The sequence below is a fragment of the Oryctolagus cuniculus genome, chromosome 1, assembly GCF_051225735.1.
Source record: "Oryctolagus cuniculus isolate XC-2025 breed Fujian yellow rabbit chromosome 1, ASM5122573v1, whole genome shotgun sequence".
In the NCBI taxonomy this organism is placed as follows: domain Eukaryota; kingdom Metazoa; phylum Chordata; class Mammalia; order Lagomorpha; family Leporidae; genus Oryctolagus; species Oryctolagus cuniculus.
The window spans coordinates 111,998,529-112,018,914 of NC_142867.1; the positions used below are offsets into that span (position 1 = coordinate 111,998,529).

At 51.4% G+C, this 20,386-nt stretch overlaps 1 long non-coding RNA gene across 1 annotated transcript in view; it reads right to left on the reverse strand.

The window, feature by feature from the left end:
• Window positions 1-1,147: 1,147 nt before the first annotated feature.
• LOC149128557 (uncharacterized) overlaps window positions 1,148-20,386 on the reverse strand; it is a 78,819-nt gene continuing 59,580 nt past the window's right edge. Inside the window, exon 3 of the long non-coding RNA XR_016213220.1 lies at window positions 1,148-1,637. This is a non-coding gene — a long non-coding RNA (uncharacterized LOC149128557). The remainder of the gene's footprint in view (window positions 1,638-20,386) is intronic.

Consider the following 20,386-nt stretch of genomic DNA (forward strand, 5'->3'; position numbering starts at 1 on the left):
ATGGCTGCCGCGGCCAGCGCACTGCAGCCGGTGCACCGCGCTGATCCGAAGCCAGGAGCCAGGTGCTTCTCCTGGTCTCCATGCGGGTGCAGGGCCCAAGCACTTGGGCCATCCTCCACTGCACTCCCGGGCCACAGCAGAGAGTTGGCCTGGAAGAGGGGCAACCGGGACAGAATCCGGCGCCCCGGCCGGGACTAGAACTCGGTGTGCTGGAGCCACAGGCGGAGGATTAGCCTAGTGAACCGTGGCGCCGGCCTATATATATCTAATTTAATAACAAGTAGCAAGGGGCCAGCTCTGTGGCATAGTAGGCTAAGCCTCCGCCTGCAGTACTGGCATCCCATATGGGCGCTGATTCGCGTCCCAGCTGCTCCACTTCCGATCCAGCTCTCTGCTAGTGGCGTGGGAAAGCAATGGAGGATGGCCCAAGTTCTGGGCCCATGCACCCGTGTGGGAGACCAAGAAGACGCTCCTGGCTCCTGGCTTCAGATCGGCTGAGCTCCAGCTGTTGCGGCCACCTGGGGATTGGGCCAGTGGATGGAGGACTTCTCTTTCTGTCTCTCCCTCTCTCTGTAATGCTGCCTCTCAAATAAATAAATAAATCTTAAAAAAAAAAAGTAGCACCTTGAGCAGGAGAGGAGTGAGATATGTTTAGGACCCAAAGCCCAAAGGAAAAGGTCTTTGCCGGGGACTTGGTAGACACAGCCCCGCTGAGGCCGTGGGCTGGGCTCTGGTGGAGGCTCTGTCACTTCTGAGCAGTGCAGCTTCCTCCCAGGTGGCTCCCTGCATGTCAACTTCTTCATCTTTAAAGGTGAGGTCCCTTCCAGCTCTAGAGACCCCAGAGAGGTCTCTCAGCAGAGAGACTCGGCACAAGCATCGACAAAGGTGATCAGGGGGCCTGGAGCTCTCTGCTAAAGAGATGTGAAGCAAAGAATAGCTCAGAGAGAAGAAAACGCCCCCAGAGAAACAAGAACAGGAGAACGGCCGGGGCCCAGACAGAAGGCCAAACAGGTGCCGTGTGCAGTCGCTACACATGAGGAGGAGAAACTGCATATACTTGGAGTAGAACTATAAATGCATGTATATGTATTTCACGGATAAAAATAAAAAAGAACACCAGGAAGTAACAACTCCCATTTGCAAAGCGTTGGCGCATTTATGATTTCATTTTGTTCCTGGAACACAAGTGCATAAAATTATCACTCCCCGCCCCATTTTGCAACAAGGAGGCAACAGCTCAGAGAAATGTAAGTTCCAGGGTCAATGGCTTCCCAAGGGTGGGGTTAAATCCCGAAGCCACATCTTCTGCCTCCATATCTGAGTTCTTGCTAAGACAACGTCAGTTATAACAGAGATGTATAATGAGTAATTGTATTTTTAAATTATCCTTAATGCCTTCTACTGTTTTGATAAAGCATTTCAGGATGTTAGAGTTATATATTCCTGCTGGAACCTTTCTCAGTTCACTTTGCAGCTCGGAGCAGTTGCACAGCAACGCTTTCTTTTGATGCAGTCCTCCGAGCTTCACTTCCCAGCTGCTGCAGATGATGTGTTCTTATCCAAGCAGGTGACAAGTGTGAAGTCACTGACGGTGAACTCTGGCAGCGTCCCAGATTAATCATGTGATGTTTTGCCACCTGTCATCCAAAGATATTTATATTGTTTGCTCAATGAAGGGGAAATGTTATGCATTTTGAGTTTATTTTTTTCTTTTCAAATGTGAATCATAGGGCTGGTGTTGTGGTGTAGCAGGTCAAGTTGCTGCCTGCGATGCCTGGATACCATATGGGTTCTGGTTCGAGTCCCGACTGCTCCACTTCCGACCTAGCTCCTTGCTAATGTGCCTGGAAAAACAGTGAAAGACAGCTCAAGTGTTTGGGCCCCTGCACCCACTTAGGGGACCCAGATGAAACTCTAGCTGCCGGCTTTGATCTGGCCCAGCCCTGGCCTCTCTCTGTCTCTCTTACTATCTCTCTGTACCTCTGCCTTTCAAATAAATAAATCTTTTAAAAAAGTTAATCGCTTAAAAATATAAAGTCATACAGATTTTCAACCTGGTTAACATAAGAAATGACTTTTTAAAAAATATTTATTTATGTATTTGAAAGTCAAAATTACAAAGAGAGAGGGAGAGACGGGGAAACAGAGAGATCATTCATCCACTGGTTCACTCCCTAAATGGCCACAATAGCCAGGGCTGGGCCAGTACAAAGCCAGGAGCCAGGAGCTTCATCTGGGTCTCCCACATGGGTGCAGGGCCCAAACACTTGGGCTGTCTTCTGCTGCTTTCCCAGGTGCATTAGCAGGGAGTTTGATTGGAAGTGGAGCAGCCGGGACAGTAGGCGTCCTACGTGGCGGCTTTACCCGCTACACCACAGTGGCCCCGGCCTTGACATACTTGGACATGCAGCTGTATGACCCCATTTCTCTTGTGTCCTTCAAGTTTAGAAAGAAAACCTGAGCCTTTTAGCTCTTGTAGCTCTCAAAAGATTCCTCCACTTACGACAAAATCCCCTGAAGGGTATGATGTTTCCTGTGCACATGGAAGTGCTGGATGGATTCTGAGGTCATTTCTTTTTAAGATTCATTCATTTATTTATTTGAAATGTAGAGTTACAGAGAGAGGGGGAGAGACACGGAGAGAGCTCTTCCATCTGCTGGCTCACTCCCCAGATGGCCACAACAGCTGGGGCTAGGCCAGGCTGAAGCCAAGAGCAGGAGCTCCTGGTTTGGGCGCAGGGGCCCAAGCCCTTGGCCCATCTTCCACTGCTTTCCCAGGCCATTAGCAGGGGGCTGGATCGGAAGCGGAGCAGCCAGCACACAGCTGGAGCCCATATGGGATGCTGGGGCTTCAGACAGTGTTTTTACCTGCTGCACCACAATGCCAGTCATTTCCTAACACAAAGGTTTACCCTCCTGCTTTGATTTTCTGGAGGAGCCTGTGCGAATCCATTCTTCGACCTGACTGAATGCAGCTGTCTGGGTAGAGAAGGTTATACCTGCTGAGTCACCCTGGCTGGAAGCTTCCCCTGCAGATGTACAAAGAGGCATCTGGTGATACCTTTAGTACGATATAAAGACTTGGAATATCACATTTGCAAAGCGCTGTCTCTTCCTTTATCTCATCTGGCCCTTAGGACAACCCTCAAAGTGTTAGGACACCCCCCATCATAGATAGGACAACCTCCAAATTAGCATTCCTGCTGAAGCCCAGAGAGTCTGTACAACTTGCTCCAAGTCCTTGGGCTGGTGGACGGGCTGAGCGGGGCTGCAGCCAAAGTGGCCCCCAAATGATCACTTCCTGAAGTTCACTCTCCCAACAGCCCCAAGGGCCCTCTGGGACCATGAGCAAGATATGGTTCTGGAAAATGCGCACACTCACCTTGAACCTGTCTTGTTCCCAAACTCCTTAGGCACAGTGTGTCATGACCTTGTCCTGCCCTGACTTGGCTCCTCCCAGGAGTGGAACCTGGGCCGATCTCTGCACTCGCGCCTTCTCAGCCGTGGGGCAGCAGTCATCTGTCAGTCCTGCCTGCCCCTCAGACATGGAGGCGGGGGTGAGACAGCTCTTGGGAAGCTTCGAAGTGCTCTGAGGACACTGGGCATTATAACTCTGTGTTTAAAGCTCTGTGCTAACCATCTTCCTACCATCGGTCTTAACTCACCGTGTCTGGGTTCTAAGATGCCCGGGCTTCAGGGGTTTGTCGATTTGCTTTGTTCTGCTTTTCCCCCTCAGTTTTCTTGCATGGACGGATCCTCACTTCTGGTAGCTCCTGATGGAGCCCCCTTAGCTGCACAATAGCTGAGTAAGGGACACCATGCAGGAAGAGGACCAGGTTTCCTTCCCTTCTGAAAATACCCGGATCTCACAGATCTTTTGGGCTGTGTCTGTGTTGAGACCGCCCACTAGTCGGCTGTACCCCCAGAGTCCTTCATAGCTCTGAGGTCCCTTCCTTGAGTCAAAACCAGTCGCCCAGGGCCCTCAGCTCAAGCATGAGCCATTTTGCCAAGTGAGCTTCCTTCTGCTTTAGCAAATCAAAGCCCGTTCGCGAGTCTGCCTTACTGTCCGTACGTTCTGAAAGCAGCTCTGTACCGCACGCCCGTCATGTTCCAGGTGCGGCTCAGGCTGTGAACCGGAGCAGGGGCAGCCTACCGCTGGGCCTGTCCTCACGGACTGCGCTTCCTTCCCCTCCGTCCTCACCCTCCCCACCCTGGGGTCTATTGTGCTCTCTCCCTGTGAGGGGTGTGTCTTACTTGTCACACCAACCAAGGGTACCATTTGGAACGGGATTACGCTTACTCCCATTTCCCAGGTGAAGAGGCAGCTGAGGCTCAGAAGGGTGAGTAGTTTGCCCAGGAGTGCATGGGATCTGGGCACACGGGATGGAATCCAGCTCTGCGTGGCTTCTGAACCGCGAGCCTCCAACTCGTCAGCTTCAAGTGTGGAAATGGTGATCTCCAGAGTTCATGAAGCTCTCAATACGGTTTGTTCACACGGAGATTCCTGGGGAGTGTTCCGTGAGAATCCTTTGCGTGGAGCAGCCTCCTCCTTTCCCTACAGCTCTGAGCCAGTCCTCAGCTCTACATAGTGGCAGTGTAGCACAGTGGTTAGGAACACAGCCTACGTCATGCTTTGCTTTGTTGTTTCATTTTGTTCTAAAGAAACACTTTGGATTCTGGCTACTACCTGCATCTCTCAGTTTCTTTGTCCATAAAACAGGGAGTATGATGCCTATCCTGTGGAGTTATAAGGATTCAATCAGCTAACACTCAATAAAACAGTGGTGCGTATTATTATACAACTTTTTTCTATTTTTTTCTTTCTTTTTTTTAAAAAAAGATTTTTTTATTTATTTGAAAGAGTTGCAGAGAGAGGTAGAGACAGAGAAAGAGGTCTTCCATCCGCTGGTTCACTCCCCAGATGGCTGCAACAGCCAGAGCTATGCCGATCTGAAGCCAGAAGCCAGGAGTTTCTCCCGGGTCTCCCACATGGGTGTAGGAGGCCATGGACTTGGGCCATTCTGTACTGCTTTCCCAGGCCATAGCAGAGAGCTGGATCAGAAGAGGAGCAGCTGGGACTAGAACCGGCGCCCATATGGAATGCCGGCGCTTCAGGCCAGGGCTTTAACCTGCTGCACCACAGCACCAGCCCCACAACTTTTTTCTTAGCTACAATTTTTTTCCAATAGCTTTGAATGTTGGACCCTTTGAACATATGTAGAAAATCTAAAACAAATGTAAGCTGGCTGCTGTTCAGTGGGACTCACAGGTGTATCTCACTCCATTTGGACAGTATTATTTTCACCTGAATTCATCACCAACATTTAAAAATCCAAGGACGTCTGGGCTGCCATTACTGGCCACCACATGCACTCAATAACTATTCATTGATTGACACACGTGCATTCCTTAGAGCACCCAGAAAGAGAGCTGCATTTCTAGAGTTGCAGAATTCAGGAACACAGGGCAGTGGTTCGTTGAGACCTTGGTCTGAGTCAGGCAGACCCGGATTGGAACCCAGACTCAGCAGGTGGGAGGTTTGGGACATGGAGACACCAGCAGACACTTCTTCTCAGAGCCTCGGTGTGCTCCTCGGAAACCCAGGAGGGAGAGTGGGAAGTCCTGGCAGGCGTGCGGGTGTGGAGAGAGGGGACGTGAGGCAGGCCACGGTGCAGACATGGTGCTTGGTGGAGGGTGCCAGTCGGACGTGCTGGGGGCATCACAGCTCCCCTCTGCTGGCCGCTCAGCCATTCCCTGAGGCTTCTCATGCCAGGGCAGCCCTGGACACCCTGTGGCCAAGCACTCAGAGAGCCTGGGATTCTGAACACTGGTTTCCTGCCTACCCTTGGTCTTTCTTCCCAGCCCACACAGAACCCTGGGGCCAGAGAGTGCAAAGCCTCCAAGGTTAACGGTGAGGTTAACCAGGCAGAGGTGGCTCTGCCCCACCTGCCGTGAGATCCTGTTTTGGGGTGAGGAAGACCAAAGAGCCCTCTGGTGCCGCTGCCTCTGGCTCCCGCTCTCAGCACCGGGTGCCCCCGCTTTGCACTCACTCGGTGCCTGGTGGAGGAGCCAGTTCTCCCAGTCTGCACTGGGTCGAGGCTGCCGGGATGTCACGAGGCCCGAGTCATCAGCCGTGGGTTCAGACAGTGACTCACGTGTGCAGATGACACTGCGGAGGGGCTAACAGCAGTGCTCCCCGGGGTGGGGTGACAGCTCCAGGGTGCTGTCCTTTAGCTGCAGAGAGCTGGAGACAAAGCTGCCAGGAGCCCGTCCTGGGCCTGGACGCTGTCTCAAGGGGCTGGAATCCCGATGGGGGAGGGGGAGAGGTGTGTGCAGGTGCACATGTAGCTGAAGTGGTCTGGGATTGCTTGAGCATTCCCAGGCCCAGTGACCAGTTCATGGGAATGTCCTGCCTGATGTGTTTCTCCTAAGAGCCAGGAGGCCATCGGATGAATATGGTTCATTCATTCATCCCGTGTGAAATTTTTAGCAACATCACCTAGACAGAATTCAGATACCATTCAGGGGCCAGCACTGTGGTATAGTAGGTAAGGCCTACGCCCACAACACCAACATCTCATATGGGTGCAGCTTTGATTCCCGGCTGCTCCACTTCTGATCCAGCTCCCTGCTGATGTGCCTGGGAAAGCAACAGAAGATGGCCCAAGTGCTTGGGCCCCTGCACCTCACATGGGAGACCTGGAAAAAGATCCCGGCTAATGGTTTTGGATCGGCGCAGCTCTAGCTGTTGCAGCCATCTAGGGAGTAAACCAGTGGACGGAAGATCTTTTTCCCTGTCCCTCCCTCTCTCTGTCTGAACTCTGCCTCTCATAAATAAATATTTTTTTAAAAAAATCAAAACAGATACCATACAATTCACCCACTCAAAGGTGTAAAGTCAACAATTGTGAGTATGTTCACAGAGTTGTCGCATCGTCACCACCATTGACTGATTCTAAGACATTCGTCATCCCCCAAAGATACGCCCTCCTCTGGCCGGTGCTGTGGCTCAATAGGCTAATCCTCCGCCTGTGGTGGTGGCACACCGGGTTCTAGTCCCGGTTGGGGAGCCGGATTCTGTCCTGGTTGCCCCTCTTCCAGGCCAACTCTCTGCTGTGGCCCAGGAGGGCAGTGGAGGATGGCCCAAGTGCTTGGGCCCTGCACCCCATGGGAGACCAGGAGAAGCACCTGGCTCCTGCCTTCGGATCAGCTCGGTGCGCCAACCGCAGCACGCTGGCCGCGGCAGCCATTGGAGGGTGAACCAATGGAAAAGGAAGACCTTTCTCTCTGTCTGTCTCTCTCTCACTGTCCACTCTGCCTGTCAAAAAGAAAAAAAAATAGAAACGCCCTCCTCCTAGGCATTTTCCCTGCATTCCTCCCCCCAGCCCAGGGCATCTATTTGCTGTGTCAACAGGGTTGTCCGTCCTGGACATTTCCTGTGAATAGAACCAGGGAGCAGGCGGCCTCCGGTGCCTGGCTGCTGCCGCTCACTGTGGTGTTTCTAGGGTCAGTCCACATGGTGGCTGGCATCAGTACCGCCTTCCTCCTCGTCGGGGACCTACGGTCCACTGTGGGGACAGGCAGCCCATCCCTGACCCACCCGGCGGTTGAGGGACCTTGGGCGTGTCCACCTTTTAGCTCTCAGGAAGCATTCTGCGTGAACGCTCAGCTGCCAGTTTTTGCGGGCGAATGTCCTCGGTTCTTTACGGGGTGTGCAGCTAGGAGCAGGATTGCTGGGCCATGTGGGAACTACACCTGACCTTGCACAAATAAGCCAAAGATGTTGAGAAGGCAGACGGTGAGCGCAACCAGGTAACGGGCACCATCATTTGTATAAGGAAGGGAGAAGGCCGAGAGGATGGAGGCGCGGCCACAGAGGCTCCAGAGAGCAGAGAGGAGTCGGTGTGCAGGGAGCTGGAGGCGCCGCGTGCTGGGAAGGGGAGCGGGCCGGGCAGAGCCCCGCGGACCACAGCACGTGAGCCCTGTCACGCAGGCGCAGGGCGGAGCCAGCGCTGGCTGACGGCACCTGCTGACCCTGTTCATACAAACCACACTTGGCAGAGTACGCACGCCCACCGAACAGCTCCCTGTCTGTGGTCTGACGAGCGTTGACAAATACACTCAGCTGTGTAGCCACCACTCAGCTTCGTACACGCTCCCGTTTCCCCAAAACAGTCTCCCTGCCTCTCCTCAGCCAGGCTTCTGTCCACACCCCGGCCCCGACACGGATTCACTGCATTGTCCTGTTTGTAGAATATCGTATGACACGTGTATAACCACAAAGAGGCACTCCCGGGCGTGTGGCTTCTTCCACTCAGCTTAATGCTTCCGAGTCCTGCACAGCGGCAGCCAGCGATGCTCTGCTTCTTAGTCATGATGGCTGGTGGGATCCTGTTACAGGGTCCGGGCTCCATTCATTGATCTTGTCACCAGTTGACTGACGCTTATTTCCAGTGTGGGGCTATTATGAATGAAGTGCAGCTGAATGTTGGTGTGGACATTTTTATTTATTTATTTATTTATTTATTTATTTATTTATTTATTTTGACAGGCAGAGTGGACAGTGAGAGAGAGAGAGAGAGAGAGAGAGACAGAGAGAAAGGTCTTCCTTTTTGCTGTTGGTTCACCCTCCAATGACCACCATGGCCGGCGCGCTGCGGCCAGCGCATCGCGCTGATCCAAAGCCAGGAGCCAGGCACTTCAAGCACTTGGGCCATCCTCCACTGCACTCCCCGGCCACAGCAGAGAGCTCGCCTGGAAGAGGGGCAACCGGGACAGAATCCGGCGCCCCGACTGGGACTAGAACCCGGTGTGCCGGCGCTGCAGGCGGAGGATTAGCCTAGTGAGCCTTGGCGCTGGCCGTGAACCTGTTTTCATCCCCTGGGTAAATACCTAGGAGGAATGGCAGGGTTGCAGGATCGGTGTATGCTTCACCCTAGAGAAATACTACAGTGTTCTCAAAGTGGCTGTACGGTGTGTGCGCCCAATGCCCACCAACCGCTACTCTGCGTCCTCACCAGCACCCGGGGTGTGGAGGAGTATGCCAGTGTGGTTACAGTTGCATCTCTCTAATAGCCAATGGTGTTGAGCATCTTTCTCTTCCTGTGCTTGCCAGAAATTTTTAAAAAAGATTTTATTTATTTATTTGAGAGACAGAGTTAGAGACAATGAGAGGGAGAGACAGGGAAAAAGGTCTTCCATCTGCTGGTTTACTCCCCAAATGGCCATAATGGCCAGATCGGGACCAATCCAAAGCCAGGAGTCAGAAGCTTCTTCCGGGTCTTCCACGTGGGTGCAGGGGCCTAAGGTCCTGGGCCATCTTCCACTGCTCTCCCAGGCCATAGCAGAGATTGGAAGAGGAGCAGCCGGGACTAGAACCGGTGCCCATCTGGGATGCCAGCACCACAGGCAGAGGATTAACCTAGTGCACCACAGCGCCGGCCCCTCCATTTCTTAAGTGAAGTATTAATTCAAATTTTGCTTCCCATTTTAAATTAAATTGTCTGTCTCCATAATGAGCTATAAGAGTTCTTCAGATACACTGAGTACCTTTCACGTGTCATTGATACATCGTTTGAAAATCCTTTCTCCCAACTGTAGCTTATCTTTTCACTTTCTTCTGACTTTTAAAGAGCAAGGGGTTTTCATTTCTGGTGAAATGCAACATATCTCCTTTTTCCTTTGTGGCTCATGTTTCTCATGAATTACCTAAAAATTTTGCCTGACTCAAGGAATTTGCCTGTTATTTTCCTCTAGAGTTTTTAAGTTTGAGTTTTTACATTTAAAGTGAGTGCATGAGTATGGTCTGAGGTAAGAGTCCATTTCTGCTTTCTATTTTTAAAATTTGTTTATTTGAGGCAGAGTTACAGAGAGAGAGGGAGAGAGGGAGAGAGGGAGAGAGAGGGCTTCCATCCACTGGTTCACTCCCCAAATGGCTGCAAAGGCTGTGGTGGGGCCAGGCAGAAGCCAGGAGCCTGGAACTGCATCCAGGTCTTTAACTCCATCTGGTAGATTTATTTATTTATTAACCAGCTGCACCCAACACGGTCCCCATAAACACCATATTGAAAATTTCTATTTTCTATTGTTGATTGGTAGAAATACAACAGAATTTTGTATATTAACTTTGATTACTATGGCCTTGTTAAAATCATGTTTTTTTTAAAATTTAGTTATTTGAAAGGCAAAGTTACAGAAAGAGGGGGAGAATTGTTGGGGAGAGAGAGAGAGCGAGCAGTATCTTCCAACCACTGGTTCATTCCTCAAATGGCTGCAAAGGCTGGGGCTGGGCCAGGCCAAAGCCAGGAGTCTGGAACTCCATCTGGTCTGTCGGATGGGTGACAGGGCCCAAGGACTTGGGCCATCTTCTGCTGCCTTCCCAGGCACAGTAACAGGGAGCTAGATCACAAGTGGAGCAGCCAGGATTGTTCCGAACTAGAGCTCATATTGTTAGGTAGGAAGCTAGGAATTATCCTCTGTGTGTGAGGGGGCCCAGGGAGAACGCGGCAGCTGCAGAAGCTCCCCTTGGAAGCAGCCCAGTATTTCACACCACAAAGCGCACCCACGCCTCTACAGGGGTCTCAGCCTTCCCCGAGGGAAGCTCCCCAGGGGAATCCTCTCCCTCAGCACCAGGCGGGTTACCCGGCTGATGACACGGAGCGACAAAACCCTCACAGCCCCGTCCAAGGCAGGCCCACAGAGGGCAGCCCCTCTGCCCTGTGCCAGGTGGGCTCCCCGGCCTGACAGCTGAGGAGTGAAAACTTGGGGGGAATTTCACCTGATTCACACTCCGCAAACCCCTGTCCTGGAGGAGGAGGAGGAGGGGAAGGAGAACCGGGGTTGGGGGAGGACTGCACCCCTTTCCCTTAGATGTCCTATGCCCAGCTCTCTGCTGAGCCGCCCGCCTGGCCTGCCGGGAGTGTTCTCTCCATAGAACCATGGAGCCTTGCTCTCCCGGGTCTGAGAGCCTGGGCACTGTCTCTCAGATTCTGTACCGTTCGTTCTGACGGATGCCCTAGCCCAGAACATCTTGCTACCGTACTTACACTGCTCTCTGTCTCACCCCTGAATTCTTTCTTGTGCGAAGACAAGAACCTCGCCCACCCATTGCCACTAACAATATGGGATGCCAGTCCCATATGGGTGCCAGTTCTAGTCCCAGCTGCCCCTCTTCCGATCCAGTTCTCTGCTGTGGCCTGGGAAAGCAGTGGAAGATGGCCCAAGTCCTTGGGCCCCTGCACCCATGTGGGAGACCCGGAAGAAGCTCCTGGCTCCTGGCTTCGGATCGGTGCAGCTCCTGCCATTGCAGCCATTTAGGGAGTGAACCAGCAGATGGAAGACCTTTCTCTCTGTCTCTACCTCTCTATGTAACTCTGTCTTTCAAATAAATAAAATAAAATCTTAAAAAAAAAAAATACGGGATGCCTGCATGGCAGGTGGCAGTTTAATCCACTGCACCACAATGCCTGCCCCAGATGTCTTGGTCATTTTTTTTTTAAATGTAGATACCATGTTGTTTGTGAATAAAAATTTTACATTTTCGGGGCTGGCACTGTGGCGCAGCAGGTTAACGCCCTGGCCTGAAGTGCCGGCATCCCATATGGGTGCTGGTTTGAGTTTGGCTGTTCCACTTCTGATCTAGCTCTCTGCTATGGCCTGGGAGAGCAGTGGAAGATGGCCCAAGTCCTTGGGCCCCTGCACCCACGTGGGAGACCCGGAGGAAGCTCCTGACTCCTGGCTTTGGATTGGTGCAGCTCCGGCCATTGTGGCCATCTGGGGAGTGAACCAGCAGATGGAAGACCTCTCTCTCTGTCTCTACCTCTCTCTGTAACTCTGTCTTTCAAATAAATAAAATAAATCTTTAAAATAAAATTTTACATTGTCCTCTCCAGTATGTGTATGCCTTTTATTTTTTTCTATTTTTATTATTACAGTAAAATGTTGAATTAAAATGTCCCCATTTCTTCTGGGGATTCCACTTCAACATAGACTAAAAACAGTAAGAATAGACACCTTTGTTTGTTCCTGATCTTTGGAAAACCATTCATCTTTCATCATCAAGTAAGATACTAGCTGTAGGTTTATCTTTGATGCCTCTTATAGACTAAGGATATTATTAGATTTTCAAGTTTTTTTTTTTATTTTAAAAATTTATTTCTTGGAAAAGCAGAGAAACAAAGAGAGGGACAGAGACAAATTTTCCATTTGTTGGTTCACTTCCCAAATGCCTGCAACAGCTGGAGCTGGTATGGGCCAAAGCCAGGAGCCTGGAACTTAACCCAAATATCCCATGTGGGTAGCAAGGGTCCAAGCACTAGAGCCATCATCTGCAGCCTCCCAGGGTGTGCATTAGCAGGAAGCTGGATCAGAAGCAGAGGAGCCAGTATTCAAACCGGCCACTCGGATATGGGATGTGGGCACCCCAAGAGGTATCTTGGCCACTGCACCATACACCTGCCCCTTCCTCGCCTTAACCACAGATGGAAGTTGATATACCAAACTTTTTTCTGCTTGCACGGAACACTTTTTCTTGCTTAGTCTGTTGATGGCGAATCATACCGATGGCGAAGTCTAATTCATGATCGTAAAAAGCATTCTTAGGATGAATCAGAGAAGAGCTGGGAGGCCAGTTTGGAGGTTCCTACCATTACCTGAGGGAGGGACGAGGGGGCCGGGGTGGGCTGTCAGCACTGGGTCCTTTTAGAACTAGAGCTGTTGTCTGCAAGCTTTACTTGGACAACTGAGAGGCTGGCAGTGCCCCTGTGAGCCAGGTCGGAGCCAGGTGGAGGGCAGCAGTGAGCACACATCTGTGGGGGCACCGAGCACCCCCACCGCCAGCACTGAGGGGACTCTTGAGACCGTGTGCTAAGGTGTTAGTTAGAGCAGAGGCCTGGCATGGCTGTGTCAAGCCCCCAGTCAGTGTGGAAGCCGGAGTTGTGTCCCATCCTGTGACCCCGACACAGGGAGGCAGTAGGACCACCAGGTACCAGCAGGTGCCCTGGGCTGGGAGGGGCTCCCCCGGAAGTGGCCTCCACTGAGCAGAAGCAGAGGGAGGAGCCCAGGGCATGTGTCCACTCTGTCCCCAGCGACCTCTTTCAGCTCCTTTAACGGGAAGCAGAGAGGCTGGGGACGGGCAGGCCCTGGCGGGTGCTGGCCATCGCCAGCCGTCCTGTGCCCACTTTTGCACTACCTCTCAGGGCTGCTGCTGTGGCACTGGAGCAGTTACCAGAAGCAGGCCTTCTAGAAAGATCCACAACCTGGAGACAGTCCAAGGGAAAGAGCCCAGGAAGGAGGTGGAGAATTCTGCAAAGCTGCGCCAGTGTGTCTGCCACACACAGCCCTCAGCTCACCCACTGGGGATTTTCTCATCAGCAGAGCAAGGCATTCTGCCCCCAGAAGCCAGCCCCCAGGACACCACCTGCTCCCCCAGCTTGGAGTAAACCTGCACAGGGGACATGAGAGGGTGCACAGGCTCTCAGCCTTCAAGAGTCCTGCCCCTCCCCCAGGCCTGAGCAAGCCAGACCTTTCTGGAAAGGTTCTAATGCTGAATATTAGGGACGTGTCAGCCCTGCCTCTCCGTCCTGGGAAGACCCGTACTGTCCACTGCCGAGCCTCAGCCGCTGGCTCCTCTTCCTCCCATTCGCCTGTCGACCAGGCGGGCACGTTAGAGTCTGTCTGTAGCCCAGGGTTGGCCAGGCGGGTTTATCAACACAAACTCTCAGCCCAGGCAGAATTAGAATCCAGTCCTGGCTGCACCACCTCCTGCCAAGCAGCCCTGGGCAGCATATTGGAACTCTTCAGGTCTTGGTTTCCCTGTCCATTAACTACAGTCTCCTGGGGTTGGTGCGAGGTGCCTGGCATGGCGCCTGCAAACTGGCGCCCGCTCTGTTGATGCGCGCTTGCACCGTCGCTGCTGTCACCTTGCAGAGAGCCTGGCGATGGTAGCCAGCTCCTTACACCATGGGTGCCCAGTGCATGTTTGTGGCTCAGGGAATTGAGCTGATCTCCTTCCTGGGTCTCCACCTGTGTCAGCTGTGTATGCCTGGCTGCCCTGCGCAGGTGCAGAACTTGAGGAGGAAGACAGGACAGTGGCACAGCCAGGTGGGGTCAGAGACCTGGATGCAGCCCTGATGAGCTGTGTGACCACAGCGGGGGCCCTGCCCACTCAGTTTCCTTATCAGTAAGGTGGGGCAGGTGGTGACACCTACCTTCTAGACCACCACAGCTTGATGGAAACACACACGAGCCACATCATGGTGGGTTTTGTTTTTGTTTTTAGCCTTTAGGACCCACAGCGAGTCAAACAACAAGAAGAGGCCAGCGCCTCCAGCGCAGCGATTGCCCACCCCTTGGTGTGTCCATGTCAGTGCTTCTCTGAGCCTGAGTCCTGGCTCCCTGCTGATGTGCACCCCAGGAGGCAGCCGATGATGCCTCAAATACTTGGGTTCCTGCCACGTATGCAGGAGATCCAGGTGCATTTCCTGGCTCCTGGCTTCTGCCTGGTCCAGCCCAACCCTGACTGTGGCAGGCATTTGGAGAGTGAACCAGCAGATGGGAGATCTCTGTCTTTCAAATAAAAATATAAGCAAATTAACAAATTAAATTTAAAAATATTGGGGCCGGCATTGTGATGCAGTAGGTTAATTCTCTGCCTACAGTGCTGGCATCCCATACGGGTGCCAGTTTGAGTCCCAGCTGCTCCTCTTCAGATCCAGCTTTCTGCTATGGCCTGGGAAAGCAGTGGAAGATGGCCCAAGTCCTTGGGCCCCTGCACCCACATAGGAGACCTGAAGTTCCTGGCTCCTGGCTTCAGATCGGCCCAGTTCCAGCCGTTGCAGCCATCTGGGGAGTGAACTAGTGGATGGAAGACCTCTCTGTCTGTCTCTCCCTCTATCTGTAACTCTGCCTCTCAAAAAATAATAAAAATCTTAAAAAAAAAAAAGAGCACAAGGGCTCTCTCTGCTTTATTGAAAATATTGAAATTAATCTCAATAGTATCTGTTTAGCCCAGGATTTCCAAAATATTGCCAGTTTGAAATGTAGTTAATTAAAAGAGGAAAGGGAGGCCGGCACCGCAGCTCACTAGGCTAATCCTCCGCCTGCAGCGCCAGCACACCGGGTTCTAGTCCTGGTCGGGGCGCCGGATTCTGTCCCGGTTGTCCCTCTTCCAGGCCAGCTCTCTGCTGTGGCCCAGGAGGGCAGTGGAGGATGGCCCAAGTCCTTGGGCCCTGAACCCCATGGGAGACCAGGAGAAGCACCTGGCTCCTGCCATCGGATCAGCACGGTGTGCTGGCCGCAGCGCTGGCCGCGGCGGCCATTGGAGGGTGACCCAACGGCAAAGGAAGACCTTTCTCTCTCACTGTCCACTCTGCCTGTCAAAAATAAAAATAAAAATAAAAAACAAAGAGGAAAGGGTTACTTATATTATTTATTAAAAGCAGCAAACGTTTGAAACACAGCGTGCACATGCACACTGATCTCAGCTTAGACTAGCCAGCTACAGGGCGCTGAGCTGTTGGGGTGAGAAGGAGCTACCGCGCGGGATGGCGCAGCACCAGGGGCTGGAAACACGCATGCACTGATGGAGGCAGACTCAATGTTAATGCACCTAGGAAGGAAGCAGAAGATGGCCCAAGTGCTTAGGCCCCTGCACCCATGTGGGAAACCCAGAAGAAGCTCCAGGCTCCTGGCTTCAGTCTGGTCCAGCGCTGGCCATTGTGGCTATTTGGGGAGTGAACCAACCAATGGAAGACTTCTCTCTCTGCCTCTTCCTCTGCTTCTCTGTAATTCCACTTAAAAAAAAAAAATTTAGGGGCTGGCGCCGTAGCTCACTTGGTTAATCCTCCGCCTGTGGCACCGACATCCCATATAGGCGCCGGGTTCTAGTCCCAGTTGCTCCTCTTCCAGTCCAGCTCTCTGTTGTGGCCCTGGGAAGGCAGTGTCTATAACTCTACCTGTCAAATAAAAAAAAATTTAGAAACAGAAAAGAAAAACTCAGAAGTTGCAAAGTTGGATAAAAACAGAAAGACCCAGCCATATGCTGCCAACCAGAAATGCGTTTTGAATATAGAGATACATACTGGTTAGAAGTAAAAGGATGCAAAGATAGGACGTGCTAACACTAGTCAAGAGAAAATGAGTACTGATATTAACCTCAAACACGCTGGATCTCAGAGCAGAGCATATTTTCAGAGACAGAGTTCATCTTATTGATAAAGGGATCAATTAAGAAGACATGAGAATCTTGAATATCATATACCTTTGAAACACAGAAAGAAAAACTGAAACAGATAAATGCAGCTTTATAGGTAGAGATTTCAATGTCTTTCTCTCGAGAGTTAGAGCAGCAGGTAGGAGATCAACAGCAGTACTGTTATTCGCACAGCTCTGTCAGTCATTGACTTGATTGACTTTTACGAACCATCAACCCAACAGCAGCAGAATACATCCTCCGACACATAGAGCATTTACCAACACAGGCGTCAGTCTAGGCTGTCAAATAAGTCTCCATAAACTCCAAAGGAGCATGCTCCCTGATCACAGAGATACTAATCAGAAATCAAGAACAGGGGCTGGTGCCGTGGTGCAGTAGGTTAATCCTCTGCCTACAGCGCCGGCATCCCATATGGGTGCCAATTCTAGTCCCGGCTGCCCCTCTTCTGACCCAGCTCTCTGCTATGGCCTGGGAAAGCAGTGGAGGATGGCCCAAGTGCTTGGGTCCCTGCCCCTGCATGGGAGACCCAGAAGAAGCTCCTGGCTCCTGGCTCAGAGTGGCACAGCTCTGGCCATTGCAGCCAATTGGGGAGTGAATCATTGGATGGAAGACCTCTCCCTCTCTCTCTCACTGTCTGTAACTCTACCTCTCAAATAAATAAAATCTTGGAAAAAAAAAAAGAAATCAAGACCAGAGGAATATCTGAAAAATCCCCAAGTGCCTGGAAACGGAATCTCCTGTTTCTAAGGAACCCATTTTCACAGAGAACCTAGAAAAGGGAATCACAGAGGAATCTGAACTCACTGAAAATGAAAACAGAACGTGGCAGGGTTTATGGGATGCTTCCAGGCACCATGCAGCAGTGTGACTGTATGGAAAAAGCAGTCCCCGGTGCAGCAGCGTGGAGAGGGGAGACCTTCACTCTTGAATTAGCATCATTTATATGGGAGCTGGTTGGCTGTCTCTTCTCTTGTGTAAGCGGGCTCGCTTGCCCTTCCGCCTTCTGCCATCGGATGACACAGCACAGAGGCCCTCGCCAGACACCTTCTCAGCCTCCAGAGCTGTTGTAAATAATCTCTGTTCTTCGCGAAGCGTGCAGTCTCAGGCGTGCTGTCACAGCAGCGCAACACAGACTGAGGCTCAGCGCCCAAGGGGAGCTACGCACGCTTCCACGGCTTTCCTAGAAGAGGATTGTCAAGTAAGCAAGCTCGTATTCTGCTTTCACAAACTAGACGGAGACAGATAACATGAAACTTCAAATAAGCGTAAAAAGAAAATAACAGGACCAAAGTGGAAATTAATGAAAGAGGAAACAAAACAAAACAAGAGAGGAAGTCTGTGACCCCAAAAGCTGGTTCCCTGAGAAGACGAATAAACCGGTAAACCTCTAGCTAGACCGACCAGCACAGAGAGGAGACACAAAACACCAGTACCAGGCCGCTGGCACCGTGGCTCATTTGGTTAATCCTCCACCTGCGGTGCCGGCATCCCATATGGATGTCAGGTTCTAGTCCTGGCTGCTCTTCTTCCAGTCCAGCTCTCTGCTGTGGCCCGGGAAGGCAGTGGAGGATGGCCCAGGTGCTTGGGCCCCTGCACCCACGTGGGAAACCAGGAAGGCACCTGGCTCCTGGCTTCAGATCGGCGCAGCGCTGGCTGTGGCAGCCATTTGGGTAGTGAACCAGCAGAGGGAGGGCCTTTCTCTCTGTCTCTCTCTGACTGTCTATAACTCTATCTGTCAAATAAAAAACAAAACAACGGCTGGCGCCGCGGCTCACTAGGCTAATCCTCCGCCTTGCGGCGCCGGCACACCGGGTTCTAGTCCCGGTCGGGGCGCCGGATCCTGTCCCGGTTGCCCCTCTTCCAGGCCAGCTCTCTGCTGTGGCCAGGGAGTGCAGTGGAGGATGGCCCAAGTGCTTGGGCCCTGCACCCCATGGGAGACCAGGAGAAGTACCTGGCTCCTGCCATCGGATCAGCGCAGTGCGCTGGCCGCGGCGGCCATTGGAGGGTGAACCAAAGGCAAAGGAAGACCAAGACCTTTCTCTCTGTCTCTCTCTCACACTGTCCACTCTGCCTGAAAAAAAAAAAAACAAACAAAACAAACAAAACAAAACAAAAAAATAAAATAAAACAGTACCAGGAATGAGGGAGGGACAGATATTAGAAGTCTAATAAAGAAGTACTACAAACCTTGTGTCAAAAATCTGAAAACGTAGATGAAATGGACTAGTTTTTCAAAAGCAATGACTGCCGGTGCCGCAGCTCAACAGGCTAATCCTCCCCCTAGCGGTGCCCTCACACCAGGTTGTAGTCCCGGTCGGGCGCCAGATTCTGTCCCGGTTGCCCCTCTTCCAGGCCAGCTCTCTGCTATGGCCCGGGAGTGCAGTGGAGGATGGCCCAAGTGCTTGGGCCCTGCACCCCATGGGAGACCAGGAGAAGCACCTGGCTGCTGCCATCGGATCAGCGCGGGACACCGGCCGCGGCAGCCATTGTAGGGTGAACCAACGGCAAAAAGGAAGACCTTTCTCTCTGTACAAAACATAAAAGAAAAATTTTAATTTAATTTAAAAAGTAAAGCCAAAATGTTAATTAGTTGAACATCTAACACCAGATCTACACAAACTGTTCCAAAAACTTGAAGGAAAAGGCATGTATCCCAACTGGTTTCATGAGGCCAACGTTACCTTGGTACTAAAACCAAAGCCATTTACAAGAAAGGAAAACTGAAAAACAAAATCTCTTACGAACATAGATGCAAAAAATTTAAACCACACTGTAGCCAATCAGACCCAACAATGCAGTGATTATCAGGACCAAGCGAGGTGGGCCCCAGGGGTTGGGCTGCAATTAGCACTTGAAAACCCCTCCGTGTAATTCCTGACATTCAGAAGTCAGAAAGGGAAAATCATGGCCTCATCTCTGTAGGTGCAGGAAAAGCACTGAAGGAAATTTAGCACCCATTCCTGATACACATTCTCAACAAATGAGGACTAGAAGGGAACTCCTTCAATCTGACTTAAAAAAAAAAAAAAAAAACTTCTAAAAAATACCCCCTTCAGCTATCATCACACTTTAGGCAAAAGACTGAATTTGGGGCCGCTGCCCTGAAGCAGCCGGCAGTGCCAGCATCCCTTACGGGCTCTGGCTCAAGTCCCGGATGCTCCACTTCCAATCCAGCTTCCTGCTACTGTGCCTGGGAAAGCAACAGAAGATGGCCCAAGTGCTTAGGCCTCTGCTCCCATGTGGGAGACTCCTGGCCTCGACCTGGCCCAGCCCTGGCCACGGCAGCCATGTGGGGAGTAAACCAGTGGATATAGGACTTCTCTGCCTCTCTCCCTCTCTGTAACTCCACCTTTCAAATAAATAAATAAACCTTTTAAGAAATAGAAATTTCCCTCTTAGATCAGGAATAGGACAGACATCCCTGTTACTTCCAATCAACATTTCACTGGAGGTTCTAACCAGCACAACCAGGAGAGAAAAAGACAGAAAAAACATCTAGTTTGGAAAGAAGTAAAATGGACTTTATTTTCAGGCAACATGATCGTCTCTGTGGAACACCTGGTAGGATCTATGATACAGCTTCAAGAGCCAGTCAGTAGTAAAAGGCAAGGTAACAGGTGAGGACCCATATACGAAGATCAATAGTATTTTATATAGTAGCAACAAATAATCAGAAATTGAAATTCATAATAACAGCATCAAAAATATCAAATATCAAATTAATCATATCCTATGTCATAAATCAAAACTCAGTGACTTTCAAGAATTTAAATCACTTCGAGGATGTTCCACAAATCAATAAAAATGATAACAGGGGCCAGAGTTGTGGCACAGCAGGTTAAGCCCTCACTTGGGGTGCTGGCATCCCACACTGGTTCAAGTTCAGGCACAGGAAATCGTAATAAAGATTTAAAATATTTTTAATCAAGTGGTAGACACAACCAAACCTATGGAATGTGCCTGAAACAGAGCCCAAAGGGAGATGTAGAACCTCAAATACATAAATTAGCACTGATTTGGCCGGCGCCGCGGCTCAATAGGCTAATCCTCCACCTAGTGGTGCCGGCACACTGGGTTCTAGTCCTAGTCGGGGCACCGGATTCTGTCCCGGTTGCTCCTCTTTCAGGCCAGCTCTCTGCTGTGGCCAGGGAATGCAGTGGAGGATGGCCCAAG